We start from the raw sequence: 14,026 nt of genomic DNA, 5'->3' as shown, positions 1-14,026 counted from the left end.
ATAACTCATTTTTGGCACTGGAGTCTCCCTTTTGTGATTTATTTTACTCAACCAGTTGAATTTCTTTCTGATAAAGCACATCATTGTTAATACAATAGTAAAATAATTATAAGCAATGCATATTCATAATGGATGGCATCTTAAAGAAGTCACATAAATTTAGCATTTTATTAATGCAGATTAATTTATTCATCACCAAAGGAGAATTTAAAATGATACTCATGCTGGTTTAACTGTATGGGTGTGTTTTTCATGGACAAAGGCGCCGGCAATACCTCCCGCTCCTGAATTTAAATACTGGATTGAAAATAAATTAAATTACATGGGTTCATCTGAATATATGTCAAAGATAAACAATGTAACCAGACTTTTTTTTGTTATGAAGCCAACTTTTAACCAGTTCAAAATTTGTGATTATTTAAGCACTCATAATGAAACAGAATTTTGGGTCACTTTATTCAAAGAAAAACAAAGGAAACACAGAATTATTAATTGAGAATAAATAGTCATTATTTTGGCCAGATTTTGCCCTGACTAGTAGATAATAGTTCCACTGAAGTCCATCTAATTTCAAAATTAATTAATTTTCATTATTTTGTCACAAAAATATTTAAATAATAATAAAACTATCATGTTTTAAAATTGCCTAAATTAAAATAAATTGGTTTTATTCCTATGCTCCCTGTTAATTAAATTGTCTTTAAATGTCACTATCAATTCAATTTCATGATAATGATCTTATACATATAAGATAATTACATGTAAGATAATTCATGTATACATAAATTTCACAGCATACCAAATAAAACCTAACTAAAAACCTTAATTAACTTAAAATAACTTTTAAGTGTGGAGTTGTTTTTTCTTTTTCATAACCTTCTGACTTTTTATAGCAGCCAGAGAACTGAGGGAATAAATACTGAACAGTGGATGGAAACACCAAATTTAATTATCATACTATTCTATTGTATGACTATAATTAACTAAAATCGGGAAGTACACTACTAAAAGAAACGGGCAAAAGTAATTCCAATAGTTAAAACTGGTCACCTCTATGTTTTTTTAATTTAGGTTAATGTTAATGTGGAATAAAAGAATATAAATATATTAACTACTTTGTACCTTATAGGAACACCAGCAGGCAAAATTGACTGACTCCCCAGTCATGTAAGCAGAGTTCAACATTTCCAACTGCATGTGCTAGACCAAAGCCAACAAAACAACCCTGGGAAAAAAAACATAATAACACATTTTAAATTTGCTTAGTAATTAAAAATAATAAGTGTGAATATCTTTAAGAGAATCTTCGACAAACTGCTGTAATAGTCAATATAAATATGGATCACCCTTTGGTTCTCTGGTTCACTATGTGAGAACCACAAAACTCTGGGCATTCACAAAGTTCTTGTAGGTCAAAACAATTTTCATAATACCAAGCCGTTATTTTCCTCCTTCACTGCATTGATATTTGTAGTGTTAAGCAAAAGCAGTTAAGCAAAACTGCTCATCCACTGGCGGCTTAGCAGAAATCCAGCCAGTGGCACCAAACTCTGCGAGTGGTCACTGCATCCTAAAGCCATTCAACTGCAGGGGAGAAAGATGGTTTTACTTAAAAGGCTCTTTGATAAATCTGCAAAAATGATAAATTTTTAGATCCATCATTTGAATCATTTTCATTCAAAAGACGAAAACGCAAAACCTAACTTTTCATATTTTTAAGGTTTAATAAAGTTGAAGTATGCATAAAGTATTTGACCACCTTTTGAGGATGGTTGTCTCAAAGTAATGCACTTACTGTTATAATTTAAGTTGCATCTCAACAAGCTACTTTTACTTGATAAATAACTTTTTTTCATGTAACAGAAACTGATAAGTAATAGTATGAATCATATGAGTTGGTCAATTCGAGGAAAACAATTCATAGTATTTGTTTCCAATGAAAAAAACTTCCCAAGAGATGTTAGAACTTTAGGAAACTTGTATTCACTTTTGTGGATATTACTTTTTCCTCAGTATTTAAAAATGTTTCTAATTAGCTTAGTAGTGATATATAATTTTGAAATAATACATAATGAAATATGTAAACATTTGGAAAATCTTCATAGCTCAGAAAACCAAGTGACCAATGCTTAATGTAATGCATCATGGATTACAGCTCTGTTCAAAATGCAAAATCGACCAATAAATTTTCCTGGAGCAAAGGAGATAAAGTTTAGTCATTTTGTTTCACATTCCACACTACTACTCCAAGAAGTCCTCACTTGTCAAATTCTGGTGCATTATCAAAAAACATCCTCAACTAAACTACTTCTGCTTTTTCTGACTCCGTATCCACACGAGGAGCAATTTTCTTCATATTCTTCACAAGGATAAAAAAAGCAAGAGATTGAAGGCAGAAGTAAATATAAAAATAGCTATTTTTATTAAACTGAGAATAAAAGAATTTATCAAATTAAAACATTATTTTTTACTTGTTTCAGAAAAGTTTGTTTTTCTAACAATACATAATTTATGTTAAAATGTAATTGGTTTTTAATTTGCTATTCTGAAATAAATAAAAACTATAAGTTTTTTTAAATTGTCATTTCATTGAATACAAATAGATATACATGTAACATGAAACCGTTTTGAGTCTTCTGTGATTTTTAAATTTATAAAAGCTTTGTGTTACTGAAATTCACATTCAAGAACAGTTGCTGTAGTGTATCCTACTGAACTGAAGGAATTAATGGAAGTTTTTAGTTTATCACTTAATCTCACATCAAGCCACATTTAATTTAATTGACTCAAGTGCATACATGCTGTGACAAATTTCCTTAACAGTTGGAATTCTTTGTCCCTTCTTATATTCATGCTCCTTGCCAGATAACCCTGTGGGCAGGGTTCAATTTTGTGCCACTGGGATGAGCCAGATAAGTTGTTTTGGTCCAAGGAATGTTAGCACATGTATTACAAGCAGAATCTCAAAAGCACTTGAGTGGACAGGCATGGTCTCTCCTGCCCTTTGCCATCTCTGTGAGAAGAGATAGCATGAGCCAACCTGCTGCCCAGATGGAAGATGAAAGAAATGTATTTAGATCAGAATCATTCTTAGTGAGCTCAGCCTGGATCTGCTTGCTCCCCACCCTCCTCCAGTTAGCTAGAGATACCTGCATGAGCTCAGCTGAGACTAGCAGGATTCCTGAGACCAAGTCCTGCCTCAATCAGCTGATATAAAGATAACTGTGGGGCACTGAGAATGAGTCACACCAAGATGTGCCTCAGCGATGCCCTGGCTCATGTGGGTCAGTGAAATGAGCACCAGCCTGTAAAACAAAAAGTGGCCAGTTCCATTCCCAGTCAGGGTTCCTGCCTGGGTTGTAGGCCTGATCCTGAGTTGGGAACATGCACAAAAAACCAATCGATGTTCCCCTCCCTCTCTTCCTTCCTCCCTTCCCCTCTCTCTGAAAATGAGTAAATAAATTTATTTAAAAAAACACTTTAAAGTACTTAGACTTGGATGTAAAATAAATAAATAAATACAAAGATGCGCTTCAATAGTAGGCAGATTACTTAGAGCTAATGTCAACTTTAGCAGCGGACTCAAGAGAAATTCCTGCACCTCCCTTTAACTACCTAAAAAAAGTGAATTTGGGGTTTTGCCCGTAATAAGACATCATCAGATATAACTTGTATTTAATAAGCATCTTCTATTATGATCTCCCACTGACTCTTTGAAGCCTCCCAGGCACATCACTGCATCCCTAGCTCTGCGTGTCCTACATGCCCACATCCCCTTGTTATTCTGAGCCATTTCTGCTTGTGGGGCCTCTGACTCTGTCACATATGCAGGATTCCCATACAGACATATGCATTAAACTTAGTTATTTTCTCTTGCTAATATTTTCTCTTGCATAATTTGTCTTATGTCTGTTCGATTATTATTCAGCCAGAAAACCTTGATGATAGAGAAAAGTTTGTTCCTCCCCCACACAACTCTTAAAAATATTTTTGACTCTACACTGTGTTCTCTACATACATTGACTTGAATCTTTAACTGCTTCGTATTGTCTGACTTTATTCTCTCATTGCTTACTTATATGGCTTCAAGTGTTTTTTATGTCTGCCTAGTAGAATTCAGTGTTTTAGAAACAAATTCTTCCAGAAGGACAATCTGGATTAGTGAATTTGTATTATCCAAACTGTACCCAAGTAGTAATTTTCTAAATTAAGTAACCATCAAAATCATTTAGCTTTCTGCATATCATGTTAAGTTTTACTTAGAGAATATAGTGATTCACTTCACAGTAAGACAACTTTGTGCCCTGACCGGTGTTGCTCAGTTGGTTGGGTATCATTCTGCAAAGCAAAAGGTCACTGGTTTGATGGCACATGCCTGGGTTGTGGTTTTGATCCCTGGCCTGGGTGGTGTGAGAGGCAACTGATCGATGTTTCTCTCTCACATTGATATTTCCCTTCCCTCTCTTCTTTCCTCCATTCTCCTTTCTCTATAAATAAGTAAGTAAGTAAGTAAGTAAGTAAGTAAGTAAATAAATAAATAAATAAATAAAATCTTTTAAAAGAGACAACTTTTTACATGAGCGTGAAAAAAACAAAAAACAACTGGCTATTAAATAGGGGTGACAGTTCACCTTGCAAAAATGTTTTACCTCTGAGTTCTGTATTGTTAGTTTGCTAATAGCATATATGTTACATTTGATATGTTACATCAAAGCTTTAGATTTTCTGCAACTTTGAAGAAATATCTACCAATTGATATTTTGAAGGAAATAATTACAGAGGGACCAATTTTAGATTGTTCTAACGTCACTTAAGAATAACCCAAACCAGTATTATAAGAATTTCACCTAGAAGAGAGGGTAGAAACTATTTTTAATAAAGTTATTAAACTGTTTTTATATAAGTTATATTTGAGCACAAAGTTCTCATTTGCTTGAGTATATTATCTGTTGATGCTTTTGTAAGTGAATTGAGTAGCTGCAACAGAGACCATATGGCTGGTAAAGTATAAATTATTTACTACCCCACCTCTTGCAGAAAAAAAAGAATTTCTGATTCTTACTATAAAGCATAGCTTCTATTTTACAAATATTAATATATCGAAGAATTAGTTAATTAGAAATCTTGCTCATTATCATGTGGACATAAGTAGCATCTCAGAAAAGTTTTTACTGGTAAAAAATAACTAATTTTTTCAGGGGTATAAATTTGGGCTTTGTTTCTCACAAAAAAATAAGCAATGTATAGCATAAAAATACAACATATTGGCCCTGGCTGGTATAGCTCAGTGGATTAAGCACAGGTCTGCGAACCAGAGAATCACAGTTCAATTCCCAGTCAGGGCACATGCCTGGGTTGCAGGCTGGTTCCCTGCAGGCCAGTTCCCAGCAGGGGACGCATGAAAGGCAACCATACATTGATGTTTCTCTCCATCTCTCCTTCCCCTCTAAAGATAAATAAATAAAATCTTTAAAAAAATACAATAGATTATCCATTCTAACATAAGGTTTAGGAATGATAGAAAAGAAATGCAATTAACTTGCTTTTGCAGACCAATGAGTTTTCATCTTAACTAAAATTTTAGACTAACTCAATTAGACTAATTTTTATAGATATTATTTTGCAAACCACACTTCTTTTAGAAAACTCAAGAAATAGAAAGGATAGCACTTTTATTTTATTATCAGTTTATTATAAAGAATGGCACAATGAGGAACTATGGAACTTCACACTTAACTAATTACTAAAAGCCCTGTGGTCACATCTGTGACACCACTTAAAAATAAAACCACTTGTGCCTCCTACAATATGTTCTACTGTGTGTACAATTCTGTCTTAATCGATGGCATCAAACATAATTGATTAAAAGACCAGAAGATACAAACTTGATTATCACAGAGTGATTTCACCAAAGGTTCACTAGAGGGCAGCATCATAAAAAGAAAGAACTCACAGTTCCCACAAACTTCCCCAGCTAGTTAAAATTTTTATTTTACTTCTAAAAGTAAATTTTATACTTACTTAAATTTACTTAAAAGAGTAAGTAAAAACTATGAATGGGATAAAATGTAAACCCCATACTTGAGTACCTACTTCATGCAAATTTTCAAATAAACAAATATTTCTTAACAGATTTTAATAAAATTACCCACAGGGCTCACACTTAGATTGATACAACCATTGAGAACCTTGCTTTATAACCACTCCCGGAATTATTGCCGTGGTCTTCTAATCATTCTAAGAACTGCCAGCCTGCCTTCCTCCAATACACTCCCTACATCACCTACTTGATTGTGTGATTCCCTGGGCCTCTTCAAAGAACCACCCATTAACTTCAGAATGTAACTCATTTTATTTGGTATGGCCTTTAACTGCATTGAATCTGGCCCTTTCCAGCTTCTCCTCTGGGGTACCCACCATCTATTTGCGTAAATCCTCCTCTGTCTCCAGGGTACTCTATCCTTCTTCACTTGCCTGGGGAACGCAGATTTTGACCGCAATGTAACTTCTATGGAAACATTCCTTTGCCGAAGCCTCTCTCTTCTCTCTCATTTCACAACCCTGTTTGCACAGATATCTTGTAGCAATTTTACCTCTACTTTTACACAGTATAAACCTAAATCATTGTTGAATAAATAAGGAATTACATAAATAATAGTATCATAAAATTGTCAAATATTCTTTAAACTGGTGTTAAATTTTAACAGAATATTATTTGAGGTCCTTTCTTTCTGTAGTAATTTTATTGCATAATCTATTCAGAAAGCATCCTTTAAAATGAAATGTTTCGTCCTGGCTGGTGTGGCTCAGTGGATTGAGTATCAGTCTTTGAATCAAAGGGTTGTTGGTTTGATTCCCAGTCAGGGCACATGCCTGGGTTACAGGCCAGTTTCCCAGTTGGGGGTGTGCAAAAGCCAACCACACATTGTTGTTTCTCTCCCTCCCTTCCTTTCTCTCTTCCACACTCTAAAAATAAATAAAGTCTTTTAAAAAATAAATAGAGTAAAAAAAGTTTTATAAAGTGTATATTATGTTTAACGATCAATTATGTGTTTCCTTCCTATTCCTATTCAATATAACATAGGAAGTAAAAGTTTATGGAATATTCAATAGTGAGATAATTTTTAGAAATAAGTATTTCAATGTAATATATTATTTTCAGCTCAAATAAAAAACACATGCATATTTTAGAAATAAAGCGTATGTGCCTTTCATCTGAATATAGCCTAACCAAGATCTTCTATTAACTGAAGCATGAAATCTCCTCCATAGCAATCTGAAGATCAAAACTCAAACATGAAGAAAAATATCAATAAAACTCAATTATTAAGACTATTTTTCTTCACACTTCCCTAGCTAAGTTAATGATTGGTTACTCAGTGAAAATTGTGAATGAATTTAGATTTGGTCTTACAAACAACATGAACAAAAGAAATCAGCTACACAGGAAGTATCAACTTGTTATCACAACAATTTGTATCTATATATAAAGTGTTAAGGACTCTTCTCCAGGACTGAATCTCACATGAATGGGAGGTCAAAGCATTATTAACTGTATTAATATCTGAGGAAAATTTGTTATTGTATTCATAAGTTTTCCTTCAGTTATGTTTAATTTTTGACAATTCTTTCTGCTTGCTAATTACTGCATCCCATGTCAGACACAAATTATGTATATCGCAAACATAATACACACCCTAACTTCAACTAAAAGCTTAGGACTTGTTCACAGAATGGAATCTATAAAAACAATATTGATATTGAAATCTCTAACTTGTTAAGTGATGTATACTTTATTTACAAAAAAGAATAATTTCAGTAATTCTGACAAAAATCAATAAAAGTAATAATACAGTAATATAGAACTTCTTTTCTTAAAAGACTCTAATATGTTGTGTCCACCATAATTTCAAAATGAGTAGGGGAAGTAATCAATATAATAATATGTGGTATTTATTTTAAGACTCAGTATTAAGCAAATAAATATATTTATTAAATATAGAATATGGCAGCCATTTTCAACTGGTGTGCTGAGAAAATTTTCAAAACATGCAATACTCAACTATTTAGCCATGAATGCTGACCTTTTTTCCTTGAGGCTGTTAAGTAAAAAAATGAGAATAGTCAACCCAATAGCCACCCAAGGAGAAAGAATCAACATTATACCTATTTTTGTCAGATTGGCAAAAATATAACATATTTTAGTGTGCCACAGACTTTTAGTAATCAGTTTATGTGTGCCATGGAGGAAAGTGGTCGAAAATTCCTGGGATATGGTCCTCTTTTGTGTTGACTTGCTCTAATCTACTGATGCCCCAAAGTGCCCCCAAGATTATGACTGCCCAGTGAGGCTTCACAACACTTGTCATTTTTAAAATTAAGACGTGACACATTGGTGGCTATGTTCATTTTTGTTTGACATAAGCTATTTATATGTGACCTATAAAAACATATCCTCTCACAGGTGTGGGAACTTTCTGTTTCACTGATTTATTGCATATTAACGAATAAAAGTGAATGAAGTAGATTTTAATTCCTCCAAGTATTCGGGGTTGAGAGAACAATTGCTCAAACATTGGTTTAACAGCCTAGTAGCATCATTTGTGAAAACTAAAATTTATTCTGTGTAAATCTCTTAGTGTGAAAATTCACAAGCTGCAGGGTTTGTGTGTCAAAGTTTCTACAGTTTAGACATGCCTGTATTCATGTAAATTGAGCAATATTTAGATCGCGAACCCATGCTCAAATTTTTTAGGTATTTCCTTTGTTACCTGTTTAAATATGAAGGAATCCCAGAGAGATAAAGTAACTTTCCTAAAGTCCTTTACCCAGTAAGTTGGTGGGTATGAAATTTCTCAGGGGTACCTTAGCCACTTATAAATCCTAAGCTTTTTCTACTATATGAATCCCTCCCTGCACCTTAGTCTGAGCTCAGAAGAAAACATTTGATCCTTAGACTAAGAAGAGATAAAAGACTGGCATCACTCAGCAGTTCCAAAACATTATCACTAGTTTTTAATGTTATTTTCATCTGTAGACAATGACATTCGAAATTAAAATTTCACAGTAAAACAACATGCTTGTAATATGACTAGCCTTTCAAAAATAAAAATAATTATATATCTGGGTAACTTCTCCATTCTTAGAAAAATGATCTGTTATACAAATATAGGTCCTTTACACTTCCTTGAAAGCTCCATTGAAATAAGGAAGATAATAAATTGAAGATTTTAAAAATCAATATTAAATAGAGGCATGATGAATATTTATTTGTTTCTCATATACCTCTCTTGGCTTTATCATCTGCATGCTTTTCTCAATGCTGAGTCTGTGAAGTTGCAGCTGGGATTCAACAGCATACTGGAAAACAAGGATAATTTATTGAATCAAGTCCAATATATACAAGTACTTTGAAATAAACTCTGAAAATACATAATGAAATAACAATAAATGTGTATTGTTATATTAATTCAAAGGTCAGGGTTAAAAATGATAAACATAACACATTAGAGAAGAACTGGTTAATTTAATTGACACATTTAGGAATCTGAACATTCCTTGAAACACTAAATAATAGAGATACATGAAAACACAGGAGTGATCTAGGCTTCATGGGATTACAAGAAAATTTTAGAATAGGATATAAAATCACTTATGAAAGTCAAAACAGAATTTACAAAATAACCAAAGTGAGTACTGTCAACTCACTAGTCTAGAACAGAGCGTACAGAAATGGCTTACCCAAGAAAGAGTAAGCTAGTAAAAGGAAAGAACATCAATATTTCTCTCCCTTGAAAGTACAAGATGTGAGTGGGTTGCAATTACAGTGACCTTGAATTCTTTCAAGATATTAACTGAGGGTTTGTGTGTGTGTGTTGTTTTTTTTTTTTTACTATAGTAATGACTATTAACATGGACACAATTTAAAGACTTAAAATTACAAGATTTGGGCTAGAATAGTTAATGGTGAAAATATAAAGACAAAAGTTTCTCTGACATTAAAATGGAAATGTGCAATACACTTTTATTTGTATTTGTGTCTGGAATGATTGGATTTCTTAATTGAATAGCTGGTAAAGAGGCATAATTTTTTAGTGAACCATGTGAAATATTTTTACTACCTAGTAAGTAATTTTTCAATATTTATGCTAGCATGCTATCAAAATGGACAGATAAGAGTTTACATTACTATTTGTATCTAAAGGGTTAAGCCATGGGTTATGTATCAGTTTGATTTTATATAAAATAAAAAAGTAACATGAATCAACAAAGCTTTTCTAACTGCACTAGACTTAGATCAGCAGTTTGTTCAATGTTGTTAGAAAACACTAACAAATCAATGTCCCAGTTCAATTCTTACATTCTTTAGCACATGCTTTACTTGAACAAAAGAAATAAAGATATAATCTATTTTTTAAAAAATGCCTAAATTAAACATTTGGCAGATCTTTTATTCTAAGGTTACTTGAAAAAAATAGAGAATAAACATTCAAGTCAGGCAAGTGATACACTCTTCTAGAAAGAATAGGCAGCATATAAATATAATTTGAAGAATCCTTACATGGTCTGAAGGGAAGGCTTTGGCTTCTAGAAGAATTTTATACTATTTTGGTGTAGGCTTAAAAATGATAACTGCAATAAAATGGATTTATTGAGAAAAGCATTAACGCACAATTATATATTTATTTATTTTATAACTATATACCGTTTTATAATGTCCAGCATTTTAAATGCATTAATTACACATCTAGGTGTCTGTTGAGCGTATTTTCCAATTAGCCTCATTTCTAATGAATTATAAAAAGAAAAAAGACTGGCTCATTTTATTTATTGATGTAGAAGCAAATTCAGGAGAAAATGTGAATCTCAAAATACAAACCCTTAAAGTTATTTAAATTTCAATTAAAAGTTATCCTCCCAATGCATTCAGTGGTAATTTCTCTATTGTGAGACTGAAATCTCATGGTCTATACATGTCTTATTTATGTTGACTTACCTTCCACTGCAGATTTGGTTTCTAGTGCAGAATATTTTCACTGCTTTATTATTTTATGAAATTTTATTTTAGGTCCAACTAAAAAGTACCTAAACCCTAATATAAAACATTGCACATTTCTAGAGGCAGCAGGGAGAAATGGCTCGTTTGTGCAGTGGGGCCCTTTTATTTCTCCCCTCAGCTCCCAGCGGAGAATGACAGTAACAGCAACGGAGATGATCACTGCGGTGATTCGGCGCCGATCACTGGTCTGAGTGCTAAAGCAATTTCCACATGGCGTTACATTTCACACTTGTGCATACCCACAAGGGAGGTACTATTTCTCTCATTTTTAGAAAGAATAATATTAGGATTTAAAAATGCCAAAAAACTTGTCCAAATTCAATCAGGCACTAAGTAACTTAGGTGGGAGTCAGACCCAGAGGTGTCTGAACTTAAAACTATGCTTTTTACCTTGATACTTAACATACTCGATAAGTATGTTTCTTTAGTCGTATTAGTAATCATTTCTCCATTTTACTAAAATGAAATATTAATATCTTCATTGTGCATCTTGGTCATATAGACATGTTAACAAAAACTTAAGAAGAAATTTCAAAACATCAAGCAATTACTGTAGATGTTATACTTCAAATCCAGAATATACTGAGTTGGCCAAAAAGTCCACCTGTTTTGTTTCATGAAATACAAGACACATTTTTCATTTTCACCAATAACTTTATGGACTTGGATATTTTGAGTGTGCCTACTATCTCCTGCAGGGTGTAGTGTTGATTGTTCTCAATTAATGTCTCATTTTGGTTGTCATCAACTTCAATTGGTCTACCCCACCATGGAGCATCGTCCAGTAAGAAATCTCTAGCACAGAATCTCACAAACCACTTTTGACACCTTTGGTTTCTCATAGCACCTTCTCTGCGTCTTTCGTTGCATTTCAGTTGTGTTTTTGCCTTTCTTCAAATGATAAAGCTTAATATGGCAAAAATATTGCATATTTTCTTCCATCTTCAGTATTAAAATGGCCATACAAAAATTCACCAATCTTGACAAGTTTTTTCTTTAATGCACACTGGTATGACAGTTGTCATAATGTCACAATAAAACCTAACAAAATTGTTTTGAATGAAGTTAAAGACAACTAAGTGCTATTAAAACCATCTTTGAGAAAAAGAAACTTGGAAACTTTTTGGCAAATCCAATATTTGACATTTATTAAATACTTAGAGTATAAGAAGCACCTTAAGCATGGTAACTCATTTCAGGTAATAGGTCCCTTTTCTCCAATTTAATCTTATTTTCAAATCTATTTCAAATCTATTTTTAATCTATTTCTTTTTAAATCTATTTTTAAAATCTATTTCAAAAAATTAATCTACTGAACCATAATGATCCATAATCCTCCCCTGCTAAATTTCAGCATATTGAAAAACTACCTCTCCATAAAGTTCAGTGTTTGCTAGCATTTGTACATCATTAGTTTGCGTGCTTGCAAGCAGGTTTTTTTTTTTTTTTATCCACCATGACTCTTATTCCTTACATTCGGAGATAAGAGTTGTTCATTATTCTAAAGCTCTTTGCAAGAGTCAACTCTCCCATGAGTATGAAGAAGCTATTTTATCATAGTCCATCATTTCCTGCTAAAAATGAAAATAACCTCATGACTTATTTTTAAGCAAGTAAACCACCAGATGCTCATGAATTAAAGATAGAAACATGTCAGATTCTGTAATGAATGTATACTAAACATTGGTGGAAAAGGAAACTTACCAGTAGAATATGTAAATTAACAGTCAAACCATTCATTAGGACTGTTTCTTTTTCATTGGCTCCTACAAAGTAAATATGTCATTATTAAAATGTTTCTATTAGTGCTAAAGATACTTGAAAAACCAATGTAGAAAGGTTTTACTCTTTCCTCCTTAATGTTTTTAGGGATAAGATCACATCTGATGTGTCATCACAAAGAAATGGAAGTTTTCCCACTTGACTCATTTATGAAACAATATCTGGACTTAATGCACATAGCCAGCTAAAAAATATGTTTTATTTTTATATAGTAAATAATAACAGCAAAATAATGAAGCATTTGTTTTTTCCTGTAAACTAGAAATGATTTGCTCTATTATCAGCTAGTTGGTCAAATTCCCCCAGAGCACAATTTTGTGGTAAGTGTATGTCCAAAAGAAATTGTAAATGAGATGAAATCTAATCACATTTTTAAGCTGATTGTTTCTAATGTCAAATTAAAATACACCTTCCATAAAAGAAGGCTGCTACACCAAACGTAATTCGCTTTTATTCCAGAGAGCTAAGTGATAGGTTAGAAGACAAAAGAGATAGTAAATAAAAATACAAATATCTAAATAGCCCTGGGGTTTATTTATACACACTGATATAAGATAATTTACATAGATAAGTATTGTCTGATGGAAAAACATGCAAAATTAAGATATCCACTACACAATCATGTCTTATTCAATTTCTATTACTGAGGGTTTTGGTGGTAGAAACAGACCTAGAGTACATACTGGACAATAAAGTCAGAGCCTATTAAAAACAATAATAATACTTTTTCTATTTTTAGTTCTCATGTTGTCACTTGAAGCCAATTAGACCTGTGCAATCAGAATAATGCCTCTTTACCATCATTGGGAAAAATAGGGTATGAGCTTTAATATTTGTAAAGCTGAACTAAATATTAGAAAAAATGTATAGTACAAGTTCTCTATTCTGCATGCAAAGAGATGCTTCTACTAGAGTCATGGTAATAGAAGAGACAGTAATTGGAATAATTATTCTAAATAAAAGATACATTACAGGATTAGTTTACTTGAGGGGAGGCCACTAGAAATAATTGTACAACTTATGCATTTAAATTTCAACATATCCATTTAGGAAGGAAGCTGTGTCTTCATACAGAAACAACAAACACAGAGCCCAAAAAAACACCTCTTGTTGCACTTGGCAAATGGATTTCCCCATTCGAAATGCAGGGTTTGATATGCAAGGTGGGTGTATGCCTGGTCATTG

The sequence above is a fragment of the Artibeus jamaicensis genome, unplaced genomic scaffold (genome assembly GCF_021234435.1).
Source record: "Artibeus jamaicensis isolate MK-2021 breed Jamaican fruit bat unplaced genomic scaffold, CSHL_Jam_final contig_603, whole genome shotgun sequence".
NCBI classification, from domain to species: domain Eukaryota; kingdom Metazoa; phylum Chordata; class Mammalia; order Chiroptera; family Phyllostomidae; genus Artibeus; species Artibeus jamaicensis.
The sequence above is the reverse complement of the archived record's forward strand: the minus strand, read 5'-3'. Positions refer to the sequence as shown.